Here is a 14,023-nt window from a genome sequence, read left to right on the forward strand (position 1 = left end):
GCCTCAATGATCTAGTTTGTCACAACTACAAAAAACAGTCCAATGAACTCCTTGATGACTTATTTGACTATTCAGCCTTTTTGCTCCTCTGCTGTTGTTTACTAAACAGAACAGTTTCCTGCACACATTGCTGGTACTTAATAAAATTTTTAACTGAATTTAAGTAGACAAAAAGAAAAGTTGTTAAAACAAATAGTTGTAACAAATACGAATAATTGAATATGATTACAGTATGATAAAAGATCTGAAAAAGACTTTAATTTCTGCATTTTAAACTGAAATAGTGGGTTTTAATTTTTTTGGACACACCCACAGCATATGGAAGTTCCTGGGCCAGGGATCAAACCCAAGCCACAGCTGTGACATACACCACAGCTGCAGCAATTCCATACCCTTAACCCACTGCACCACAGTGGGAACTCTACAGGTTTATTGTAAAACTATTAAATTTATTTTTATGTCAGCCCCCAAAAAGATGTTTAGTCTTGGTTTATAGAAGTTGAGTTTGTACAGTGGAAACAACAATGCCAGAGATTTGTTTTGTTTTGTGTCCAGCTTGAACTCTAATTGGCTGCATGACTTTGGGGAAATCCTCAAGTTCATTTTCCTATTCTGTAATATTCTCCTTAGTGAGGACCAAATAGAAGGTCCATTATAAATATGAAGGCAGCTCAAAACTTGTATGCTATAAAGTAAACTATATAATCTTAACTTCCTTAGCATCTTTATATAAAGGCCACCTTCTCAGTGAGGCCATCCTTGGGTAGCCCACTGCCAACCCTGTTTCTGCTTTATTTATCTCCTTAGAATGCATTGCCATGTTGCACAATACACACCCTACTTATTTGTTTTGTGTATGGCCTCTTTGCTTGCTAGAATATAAACGTCAGGAGAAGAGAGATTTTTGTTTTGTTTTGTTTTCTTTTCTTTTCTTTTTAGGGCCGCACTCACAGCATATGGAGGTTCCCAGGCAAGGAGTCAAATTGGGGCTGTGGCTGCCAGCCTACACCACAGCCACAGCAACATGGGATCCAAGCCACATCTGTGACCTACACCACAGTTCACGGCAACACCAGATCCTTAATCCACTGAGCAAGGCCAGGGATCGAACCCTCTTCCTCGTGGATACTAGTCTGATTCGTTTCCACTGAGCCACGATGGGAATTCCCAGAGCAGAGGTTTTTGACTGCTTCTTTCCCCAGCTATATCTACAGACCTAAACAGTAAGTGTTTATAATTATTTTTGAATGGACGGATAGAAAAAATTAATGAATAAAAAAATTCATTGTCTAATTTTTTTTCTAAATTTCTTTTCAAAATAATGGAAACATATCCAGAGTCATTACAGCAATGCCTGTAATCATATCAGTTAAAGTAAACAGGATACCCACAAAATGGACAGTCCTAGGCATGCCTTTCAACCATTCCCACTCTGTCTCATGGACAAGTCAACAAGTAACATCAGCTCCAGCCTCTCCTGTAGGATTGTTATCAGTATTAAATATGTGAGCAAAGTGCCTTAAAAGTTAAAAGCACTAGTAAAGTATGGGTTCTGGTTCCTTATTTTGTCAGGGACATTAAACCACAGTGAGATGAAGAGTGACAGTTGCAATACAAATATTTTCCAAGGAGTGACAAGAAGGTAGTTGCAACTGGCCTTGGCCTCTCAACTCTGAATGCGTTTGAAACCTCAGTCATGAGCTACAGAGTAGAACACAGACCACAGAGGTTTGGCCAAAGGTAAAGGATGCCTTCAGTGTTTTTCATGAAACTTGAAAGAGTTGAGGTGTGAAGCAAACTCAGACATTCTAGCAAACTAAATGCTAGATTAATGTTCACCATTCACTACCACATAAAAGGCATAATTAAAAACATTTAAAAATTAGTCATACATCTGAAAATAATAAATTACTCCTTCTTGCAAAATGTCATGGAAATGGGAAGTGTCTCCTGACAGATTTTATTGTTCTTTGGATACTGTTAGTACCCATGCATATGATTAACTTTCAAATAACAGTAAGTTTTTACATATTAAAACTCAGAGTAGTTTTCCACAATTTGTATTTCTTTTTTCCTCAGAATCATTATATTTTAGGTATAGAGAGTGGTTTTTTTGTTTGTTTTGTTTTGTTTTGTTTTGGGGGGTGCCACGCTTACAGCATGCAGAAGTTCCCAGGGATTGAACTCTCACCACAGCAGTGACAAAACCAGATCCTTAAACTGCTGAGCCACCAGGGAACTCCAAGAATGGTTTTTAATGACTATTCTTCTAGAAAAAGTTGAGTCATAAGCAAGGAAAGTTCTAGACCTGTGCAGGGAATCCATGTGATTATTGAATAACAAAACCCTTTGGAGTCATACTACCCTGGGTTTCAGTTGTAGCTCAGGGGCTGTTTCAGCCAGTTTCCCAGCTGATTTCAAAAGGAGTTCAGAGTCTGGCCATCTGTGTGTGAAAATGGTGTATGATATCTCTCAGATATCTATTGTATGAGTTGACATGCATAAGGGTTTTCATCTTTAATCCAAAGAAAAAGGGATATTTGGAAAAAAGAAGAGTGTGAAAGAGGGAAAGGATAGGGAAGGGGAAGAGAATAAAGGGACATCATCTCTCTGTCTCCTATATGTACCAGGGATTGTTTTGAGCCCCAGTTGGAAAGACAAGTGAAGAATAGAAGTTGATGGAGTTCCCATGATGGCACAGCAGAAACGAGTCCCACTAGGAACCATGAGGTTGAGGGTTTGATCCCTGGCCTCCCTCAGTGGGTTAAGGATCCAGTGTTGCTGTGAGCTGTAGTGTAGGTTGCAGACATGGCTCAGATCTGGTGCTGCTGTGGCTCTGGCGTAGGCCGGCGGCAACAGCTCCGATTAGACCTCTAGCCTGGGAACCTCCATATGCCATGGGTGCAGCTCTAAAAAGACAAAAGACCAAAAGGAAAAAAAAAAAAAAAAAAAGAGCAGAAGCTGAAGAAGTAACTTAATGAGTCAAAGAATGGGGGGGGTCAATAATTTCACAATGAGTACATCTTCGGGTCTGGGTGAAAAGGTGCTGCACAGAGATGGGGATAAAGCCATCCTTTACCCTGAATTCCTTTTACCCTCTTACAGCCCTCCATGTTGATTGCAGTTCAGACTTGGTGCTGAGGGATCCAAGGGTAGCCGCCAACCCAGTGGCTCTGCTTGGCAGAAACCCCTGGAGAGAGCATTCTCAGCAGAAGTGTTGCTGACCCATCAACGTGGGAAATCAAAGTGGAGGCATGAACCCATGTGAGACACCTGGCAGAGACCGGAAGGGTGACTCTCACACAGGAAGAGCTAAGGGCATTGCCATTTGGGTGGTAATGTTAACAAGACCTCATTCTTACACTCAGATAGATGAAAGTTGAAGCAATTCTTGTTATAGAGAGTGTAGTTACCTCAAACGTCCATCAAAGGATTGAATTAGATGACAGTGTGGTGTACGGCATAGTGATTTGACATGTAGACAGTACTGGCTAAATGTATCAGTCTTAGAGGATTTCCCAGGTACCTAAATGCAAAAGAGCAGAGAGAATACCCACATCCTCCAGTGTCCTTCTCAGTCCCTCACCCCTTACTTAAGCATCCTTACTGAAACTGCAATGGCTGCAGGGGTTTGGGTTTGTCCAAGAGGATGTCCAATAGTTTTCTGTTCTCTACACAAATAACAGCCTGGACTTTGCCATTTCCATGTCAGGTGTCAGGGGACAAATAGACACATTGGAATATGTCATATGTTTTTGTACTCGACCTCACCAGCATCTCTTAAGTATCTTATAAATTAACAATATCTTTTGAGAGGGAGAACATTTTTGGACTTGAAATAGTGCCAAAATTATATGAACAAATCTGAATTAAATTAGCCGTAAACATATCATCTAGCTCAGAGGAAATTTTTAGAGCCAAATCATCTCACTGGTGGTGGCATCAGTTTCTCTTCGCTCAACGTTCTATTTTTAAAACCCCTGTAATACTGCCCTCACAAATGGGGCTATAGGAAAAAGATTCAAAAAGAAAAGCCTAATAATAAAAATCAAAATGATGCTTCATACCAAACATGACAAAATAAAATATTTCTCTCTCCCAGGGGTCTGCCACAGCCGGTTCTTTCAGTTCATCTACTGCTGAGAAGTTTTATGTTCTCTTGATTACATACAAGGCAAAATTGCCCTAATTATTTAATCTTACGCATGCCAGGAATGCACTACATCTGACAAATATAAAGTGAAATCAGTTGCCTCCGTTTTTCCCCGAATTCAATGTGCAAGTGTGTAGAGTTTCTGAGTAACACAGATTGATGAAATGAGTGTAAATTAAAATATAAAAAGTTTATGTTGTTTCAATCAATGAAATGATTCAAAAGACACTGATGTGAAACTTCTTAGCTCTATACTCAGTCATAAGAGGTTCTCATTAGGCCTGAGTGAATGTGCATGGTGGTATGCACTAGATTATAAAAGACTTTCAGCTTAGGAGCCACATTTTCTTTTTCTCAAGAGCTTTTTCCGCTCTCCCAACCTACTCCCTAACCCATTTATATTACACTGTAGAATTATAGCTATTCAGGAACTTCCAGTCCAGTCACTCATTTTTAAGGTGAGAAATAAATAAAATTCAGTTTTAAGCCTTTCTGAAAAGATAGTTAAAAATCCTAACCGAAGAGAATGTTTATAAAGGCTCTCTTCTCCTGGATTTAACCTTAGAGGCCCATAATGGGATGCATTTTTGTCACCAAGCAACAGGAAATATGATGCAAAAAGATTGTTTTCTCCAAAAAACTGTGACTTCTTCAAACAAAGGTACTATATCCTATTATCTTTATGGTTTAATAAGGCACAAAATAGAAAAGAATGAAATAAAACCCACATATGAGATAAATGAAATATTCCTCTTCATCATCCTATGTTAGGAAAGATTTGTCAGATCTTCTATGTAATTTTCCCTAGTTGCAGACTATTTTCAGTGGCACAGACCACAACACATAGTCAACGCGACTGACTAGCTAGTGACTTAACTTCTTCATGTGCATAAAATGAATATACCAGAGACAGTATAGAGTTGAAAAATATCCACATCTATAAATGCCCAACATTTGGTACTGCACTTAAAATTATTCTTCTTAAAAAGAGCATTATTCAGGAGTTCCTGGTGATTCAGGGGGTTAAATATCTAGCATTTTTCACTGCTATGGCTCAGATCACTGCTGTGCTACAGGTTTGATCACTGGCCCAAGAACTTCCATACGTGGTAGGTGTGGCAGAAGGAGAGAGAGAGAGAGAGAGAAAGAAAAAAAGAAAGAAAGAAAGAAAGAAAGAAAGAAAGAAAGAAAGAAAGAAAGAAAGAAAGAAAGAAAGAAAGAAAGAAAGAAAAGAAAAGAAAAGAAGGAAGGAAAGAAGGAAGGAAGGAAAAGATTGATTCTCCAAATGCATGAAGGTCTTAGAATTTGGTTATATTCATATTGTCCATCATCATAATAAAATCATTATCTCAGGCCTGCTGCACTAATTATAGAAAAGCACTCTACATTTTAGACATTGTCTTTTAACCTATGAATTATACTATCTTCCTATACTTGGTTTGTTGGGTAAACTGTTGACAGCTTATTGCTATCTGAACAGAAATAACAGCTTCAACGACCACATTTCAAATGCCCATACTGAAATGTGTTTTTCTGCTAAAAGTTAAAAAAAAAAAAGTTGCCCAACTGAGTGAGACATATACATACACATCACATATATACACATATGTGTGTGTGTGTGTGTATATATATATCATATATAGGTATCTATGATTTGTGGAAGTTAATAATATGCTTATGTCAACAAGTACTCTTCAGCTGCTTTTTGAGACTGCCAAAGAATCCTTTTTTTTTTTTTTTTGCTTTTTAGGGCCGCACCTGCAGCCTATAGAAGTTCCCAGGCTAGGGGTGGAATTTAAGCTGCAGCTGCCAATCTACACCACAGCCACAACAACTCAAGATCCAAGCCATGTCTGCAACCTACACCACAGCTTATGGCAACTCCGGATCCTTAACGCACTGAGCAAGGCCAGAGATCAAACCCAAGTACTCATGGATACTAGTTGGGTTTGCTACCAAGTGGGAACTCCAAGAATCATTATCTTAAAAGAGTATTTTTACTTAGTTCTTAATGGGTAAAGAATTTCCTTTAAGAATCTCTAAGTAGCTTTACAGAGAATAATTTCACTAACCATTACAGTATGTTTCTCTGAAGTTTCTAGAAGGAGTAGTATGCTGCACATTGCACTGAGGGTGGTGATGAGCTCTGGGAAGAGCTTCTCTCCCTATACTGCTCACATTGGGGTCCTTTTGTTGTAGCTTTACAACTGTCCCAATACGTTAAGGGGTACTTCATCTAACATGTGCAGACTTAGTACCAGCAAAAAGCAGCCACTGAGGGCTTTGAGATGTCAGTCTTAATGTAGTTCAAGTTCCACCAAGTAAAAATCTAAACATTTTAAAACCCACACAGACACCATTACCCACCCTCTCTCATATCCCCTGAGCACCCAGAGTTTCCACTGTTCTTATGGACAATTTCTGGGTACGTTGACAACTTTTCCTCTCAAACACCCTTCCCTATCTGTTTCTCTACCTATGAGACACTGTTTGCACAGATGGCCATGAAAAAACCTTAACTTTATTATGTTTCAGGTGCTTTTTATTTCCACACTCTTACTGTGATGATGCAAATCTCCTATTAGCGAGGCTCTTTTTATCATACTTATAAGCATTCTGGAAGTGCTGGGAATTCAACACAAGTAGGAACCCTCAACAACAAGGGAAAGAAATGAGTACCCCAACTTCCTTGTCTCTCAGTAAGATAATTTTAATTTCCTAAGACCACTCCCAACTGAACTAAATGCCACTGGTACATGGGTAACCCATCTCATTTAGTGCACTCGCTAATGGCTTTTCTCCCTTCCCTCTCCCACCTTCTCAGCGCCTTCATTTGTGTATCCCAAGATCCACCCAGATAAACTATCTATATCAAGTCCTTTTTTTAGGGTCAGCTTTTAAATGATTACAACTAAGACAAAGTCTTCCTTCAAACAAAGTCAGTGTAATGAACAAATCACCAGTAGTGGGGGGCAGGGAGGGGAGGAGGGAAGAAGTATCACTTCTACTGAACCTCTGAAAATGGGTTCCATTCATATTTATTGATGTACCATTTTTTTAAGAAAATCTCATAAGGGACATATTTTCCATTTTCAATCCAAGTATGTTTTCAGGCATAGTTTCTGAGCTATATCTCCACCAACATATTTTCCTCATGATATTTGGTTTTCAGAGTCATTACATTTTCCTATGGACTCCACATTTCGTCTTATCTGACAAAGCTTACAGAATGACAAGCTATGTTTCCACACTGCTTTACCTCTAACTCTCTCCAGTTACTATCAGTCTGGCTTACAGAAACTGTTAAATATATAAGAAAATAATGGAGGAGGACAAGATAGCGGAGGAGTAGGAGGACACGCTCGCCCTCTCCCACAAACACAACAAAAAAAGCACATCTACAGAATAAATGACTCGCACAGAACAGCAACCAATCGCTGGCAGAGGAACCTAAACTCCAATAACGGCAAGAAATTCGTGACATTATTGGGCAGAACAGGAGAAAAGAGGAAAGTGAGAGAAGGTGAATCCGAGCGGGACGGGCGCTCCCGAAAGGGAACTGCGGAGGAGAAAGGGATCCCGCACCCTGGAAAGTCACCTACATGGGGGAAAGATCAAACGAACCGGAGGAATCTCCAGATGCAGAGAAGAGTGTAGCAGTAAGTTGGAGTACGGAAAAGCCGATCAAGAACCCAACGGACCATCTGAACTACGGGCACAGTCACCAAAAATTGAGATGCCTGGGTGGGGGCTGGGCACCGAATCCTCGGCTCCAGAGGTTAGTCCCCGGGAAAGGGCCGGGGGACGACTGGGTGGGGGCTGGGCACCGAGACCTCGCCTCTGAAGGTTAATCCCTGAGAAAGGGCCGGGGGACGCCTGGGAGGGGGGCTGGGCACCGAGACCTCGCTGCAGAAGGTTAGTCCCCGAGAAAGGGCCGGGGGACGCCTGGGAGGGGGGCTGGGCACCGAGACCTCGCTGCAGAAGGTTAGTCCCCGAGAAAGGGCCGGGGGGTGCCGCCTGGGTGGGGGCTGGGCACCGAGACCTCGGCTCCAGAGATTAGTCCCCGGGCTAAGGGGGCGGGGCAGAGCGGAAACTGCTTGGGAGGTCTAGAAACCAGTTGAGGGGCAGAGACTGCCTGGGAGACTAGAAAACAAAGCTGTCGCAGAGGAAGGGAGCAATCAATACTCCAGGGGCGGGGAAGTGGAAAGCCACATCAGAGGGAACCTGGGAGAAGAGCCTGGTCTGCGCCCGTGCTGGGGAGGGGAGAAAAGAAGGGGTGGGTCCCCATAGAATACCCCCCACACCACAGCAAGCTTATAGGCCCGCTAGCTAGCTGAAAACTGTGCTTCCCAGTGCATCCCCTCCCCCCACCCCCGCCACGCCCTACGCGCTCACGGACCTGGGGCTGCCTGCCATCCAGGAGGGCTGGCCTCAACAATTGCCTGAAGCCTACCACTGCAGGGGCTGTCCCTGCACAGGCCTGCTTGCCCTTTGGTGGGGCTACACTTCCGTAGAGCAGCACCAAACACCACCAGCCCCCGAGAAAAGGCCTGCAGCCCAGAAAAGCTAGAACAAGCTTAGCCAGGCTGTGAATAGATCGGCCTAATTCTCGGACAGTTTTTCTGAGTCAGGTTGCCCCGGGGAGGAGCCTCTTCAGTTTCCATCAGCCCTGCTACCCGCCCAAGTCCCCAGGGGGTGCCCCACTCCCGTGAAATAACTGCTCAGCACCACCAGCCCCCTGGAAGAGCCCCTGCAGCCCAGAAAAGCTGCAACAAGCTCGGCCAGACTGAAAAGATCCGCCTACATTCTCAGGCTGTCCTTCTGAGTTGGGCTGCCCTAGGGAAGAGCCTCTCAGGTTCTCAGTGCCCCAGATAGCTGCTCCAGCCCCCAGGGGGTGATGCACCCCTTAAGAGCAGCTGCCCAACACTGCCAACCCCCTGCAAGAACCCCACAGACTAAAAACACCAGAGCAAGCTCTGCATGACCAAGTGAAATCTGCTACCATCGTGGTGTGGACCTCCCAGTCCTCGTCTGCCCTCAGGAAGTCCTCCTTTGCTTCAAAGAAACACTGTTAGCCCCATCAACACTCCAGAAAAGCCACACTGCCTCAAAAAAGATTGACCAACAACGCCAGCCCTCAGGAAATATTCCACGGCAGTGACAAGGCAAACACTGCCCGATCACGGAGAGTACAACTCCCTCAGGAGAAAGAAAACAACAAGCAAGATGAAGAAGCTGAGAAACCACCCCCAGTCAAACCAACAGGAGAACTCACCTAAAACAGTCAACAATGAAACAGATCTCTGCAGTCAGACAGACCTGGAGTTCAAAAGAGAAATAGTGAAAATACTGAAGGAATTAAGAGAAGATATGAACAGTAATGCAGATACCCTCAGAAAGGAACTAGAAAATATAAGGAGGAGCCAAGAAAAACTAGAACATTCATTTGCAGAGATGCAAACTGAACTAAGGGCAGTAAAAACCAGAATGAATAATGCAGAAGAACGAATCAGTGATATGGAAGATAGAATAATGGAAATCACTCAATCCGGTCAACAGACAGAAAACCGAATCAAAAAACTGGAAAGCAATATAAGAGACCTATGGGATAATATAAAGCGGGCCAATCTACGCATAATAGGAATTCCAGAAGGAGTAGAAAAAGATAAGGGAATGGAAAATATATTTGAAGAAATTATTGCTGGAAACTTCCCAAAACTAAAGGATACTGGATTCAAGATACAAGAAGCACAGAGGGCCCCAAACAAACTGAACCCAAACAGACCCACACCAAGACACATCATAATAAAAATGGCAAAAGTTAGTGATAAAGAGAGGATCCTAAAGGCAGCAAGAGAAAAACAGAATGTTACCTACAAGGGAACCCCCATCAGAATATCAGCTGATTTCTCTACAGAAACACTACAGGCCAGGAGGGAATGGCAAGAGATATTTAAAGTGCTCAAAGGAAAAAATATGCAACCTAGAATACTCTATCCAGCAAGAATATCATTTAAAATAGAAGGGGAAATAAAAATTTTTCCCAACAAACAAAAACTTAAAGAATACAGCAACACAAAACCCAGGTTAAAGGAAATATTGAAAGGGCTTCTCTAAACCAAAAAGAAAGGAAGGAAAGGGAAGAAAAAAGAAAAGAAAAAAAAAAAAGAAGAAGAAGAAGAGGAAGAACTAGGACTGAGGAAACTGCAATCAGAGAGCAGTCACTCAAATAAGCCAGCATACAGATTTAATCATGAACATGCTTCAAACAAAATAAAATTAAAAAGAAAAAAATAAAAAAGAGTCATCAAAACCATAAAATGTGGGCAAGGGATGTCAGGAGGTAAATAACCCTTTTTGTTTATATGTATGTCTCTCTTCTTAATTTTAATATAGTAATGAAGTGTTTGAACTTACAGGACCATCAGGCTAAAACACACAATTATGGGAAGGGGTTAGCATACTTAAAAAACAGGGCAACCACAAGCCAAAACCAAATATTGCATTTGCAAAAAATGGAAAAAAAAATACACTCAAGCAGATAATAACAGGAGACCATCCAACCCAAAAAAAAAAAAAAAAAAAAAAAAAAGAAAGGAAGAATGGAGAACCATAGAATCAACTGGAACATGAGGTTCAAATGGCAATAAATAATCATCTATCAATTATCACCTTAAATGTCAATGGACTGAATGCCCCAATCAAAAGACACAGGGTGGCTGAGTGGATAAAAAGGCAAAAACCTTCAATATGCTGCCTACAAGAAACTCACCTTAGGACAAAAGATACATATAGATTGAAAGTGAAAGGGTGGGGAAAAATATTTCACGCCAATAGACATGACAGAAAAGCAGGAGTCGCAACGCTCATATCAGAAAAAAATAGACTTTAAAACAAAAGACATAAAGAAAGACAAAGAAGGACACTATTTAATGATTAAGGGATCCATCCAAGGAGAGGATGTTACTATCATCAACATATATGCCCCAAATATAGGAGCACCCAGATACATACAACAAATATTAACAGACATAAAGGGAGATATTGATGAGAATACAATCATAGTAGGAGACCTAAATACCCCCCTCACATCAATGGACAGATCCTCTAGACAGAAAACCAATAAAGCAACAGAGATCCTAAAGGAAACAATACAAAAGTTAGACTTAATTGATATCTTCAGGACACTACATCCAAAAAAAGAAGAATACACATTCTTCTCAAATGCTCATGGAACATTCTCAAGAATCAACCACATATTGGGACACAAAGCGAATCTCAATAAATTTAGGAGCGTAGAAATTATCTCAAGTATCTTCTCTGACCACAATGCCATGAAATTAGAAATCAACCATGGGAAAAGGAAAGAGAAAAAACCTACTACATGGAGACTAAACAACATGCTACTAAAAAACCAATGGGTCAATGAGGAAATCAAGAAGGAAATTAAAAACTACCTTGAAACAAATGATAATGAAGACACAACCTCTCAAAATCTATGGGATGCTGCGAAAGCAGTGCTCAGAGGGAAATTTATAGCAATCCAGGCCTTTCGCAAAAAAGAAGAAAGATCCCAAATGGACAACTTAACCCTCCACCTAAACGAATTAGAAAAAGAAGAACAAAGAAGTCCTAAAGTCAGCAGAAGGAAGGAAATTATAAAGATCAAAGAAGAAATCAATAAAATAGAGACTCAAAAAACAATAGAGAAAATTAATAAAACCAAGAGCTGGTTCTTTGAAAAGGTGAACAAAATTGACAAACCCCTGGCCAGACTCACTAAAAAGAGGAGAGAAAGAACCCAAATAACCAAAATTATAAATGAAAAAGGAGAAATCACAACGGATACAGCAGAAATACAAAAAACCATAAGAGAATACTATGAACAACTGTATGGCAACAAGTTTGACAATCTGGAAGAAATGGACAATTTTCTAGAATCTTACAGCTTGCCAAAACTGAATCAAGCAGAAACAGACCAACTGAACAGACCGATCACTAGAAATGAAATTGAAGAGGTCATAAAATCACACCCTACAAATAAAAGTCCAGGACCAGATGGCTTCACAGGTGAATTCTATCAAACATATAAAGAGGAATTGGTGCCCATCCTCCTTAAACTCTTTCAAAAGGTTGAAGAAGAAGGAAGACTCCCAAAGACATTCTATGAGGCCACCATCACCCTCATTCCAAAATAGACAGAGATACCACCAAAAAAGAAAACTATCGCCCAATATCATTGATGAATATAGATGCAAAAATTCTCAACAAAATCTTAGCCAACCGAATCCAACAACATATCAAAAAAATTATACACCATGACCAGGTTGGGTTCATCCCAGGTTCACAAGGATGGTTCAACATACGCAAATCAATCAGCATCATACACCACATTAACAAAAAAAAAGGTCAAAAATCATATGATCATCTCAATAGACGCAGAAAAAGCATTTGACAAAGTTCAACATCCATTCATGATCAAGACCCTTGCCAAAGTGGGTATAGAAGGAACATTCCTGAATATAATCAAAGCCATTTATGATAAACCCACAGCAAATATAATACTCAATGGGGAAAAACTGAAAGCCTTCTCACTCAAATCTGGAACAAGACAGGGATGCCCACTCTCACCACTGCTCTTCAACATAGTTTTGGAAGTCCTAGCCACAGCAATTCGACAAACAAAAGAAATAAAAGGCATCCATATAGGAAGAGAAGAGATCAAACTGCCACTGTATGCAGATGACATGATACTATACATAGAAAACCCTAAGGACTCAACCCCCAAACTCCTTGAACTGATTAATAAATTCAGCAAAGTGGCAGGATATAAGATTAACATTCAGAAGTCAGTCGCACTTCTGTATACCAGCAATGAAATATTAGAAAAGGAATACAAAAATAAGATACCTTTTAAAATTGCACCTCAAAAAATCAAATACCTTGGAATGCACCTGACCAAGGAGGTAAAGGACTTATATGCTGAGAACTATAAAACTTTAATCAAAGAAATCAAAGAAGATGTAAAGAAATGGAAAGATATTTCATATTCATGGATTGGAAAAATCAATATTGTAAAAATGGCCACACTACCCAAAGCAATCTACAGATTCAATGCAATCCCTATCAAATTACCCATGACATTTTTCACAGAACTAGAACGAACAATCCAAAAATTTATATGGAACAACAAAAGATCCAGAATTGCCAAAGCAATTCTGAGAGACAAAAACCAAGCAGGGGGCATAACTCTCCCAGACTTCAAGCAATATTACAAATCCACAGTCATCAAGACAGTGTAGAATTGGTACCAAAACAGACAGACAGACCAACAGAAGAGAATAGAGCACTCAGAAATAAGCCCTGACACCTATGGTAAATTAATCTTTGACAAGGGAGGCAAGAACATAAAATGGGAAAAAGAAAGTCTATTCAGCAAGCATTGCTGGGAAACCTGGACAGCTGCATGCAAAGCAATGAAACTAGAACACACCCTCACACCATGCACAAAAATAAACTCCAAATGGCTGACAGACTTAAATATACGACAGGACACCATCAAACTCCTAGAAGAAAACATAGGCAAAACACTCTCTGACATCAACATCATGAATATTTTCTCAGGTCAGTCTCCCAAAGCAATAGAAATTAAAGCAAAAATAAACCCATGGGACCTCATCAAACTGAAAAGCTTTTGCACAGCAAAGGAAACCAAAAAGAAAACAAAAAGACAACTTACAGAATGGGAGAAAATAGTTTCAAATGATGCAACTGACAAGGGCTTAATCTCTAGAATATATAAGCAACTTATACAACTCAACAGCAAAAAAACCAATCAATCAATGGAAAAATGGGCAAAAGACCTGAATA

Source organism: Sus scrofa, chromosome 5 (genome assembly GCF_000003025.6).
Source record: "Sus scrofa isolate TJ Tabasco breed Duroc chromosome 5, Sscrofa11.1, whole genome shotgun sequence".
NCBI lineage: Eukaryota > Metazoa > Chordata > Mammalia > Artiodactyla > Suidae > Sus > Sus scrofa.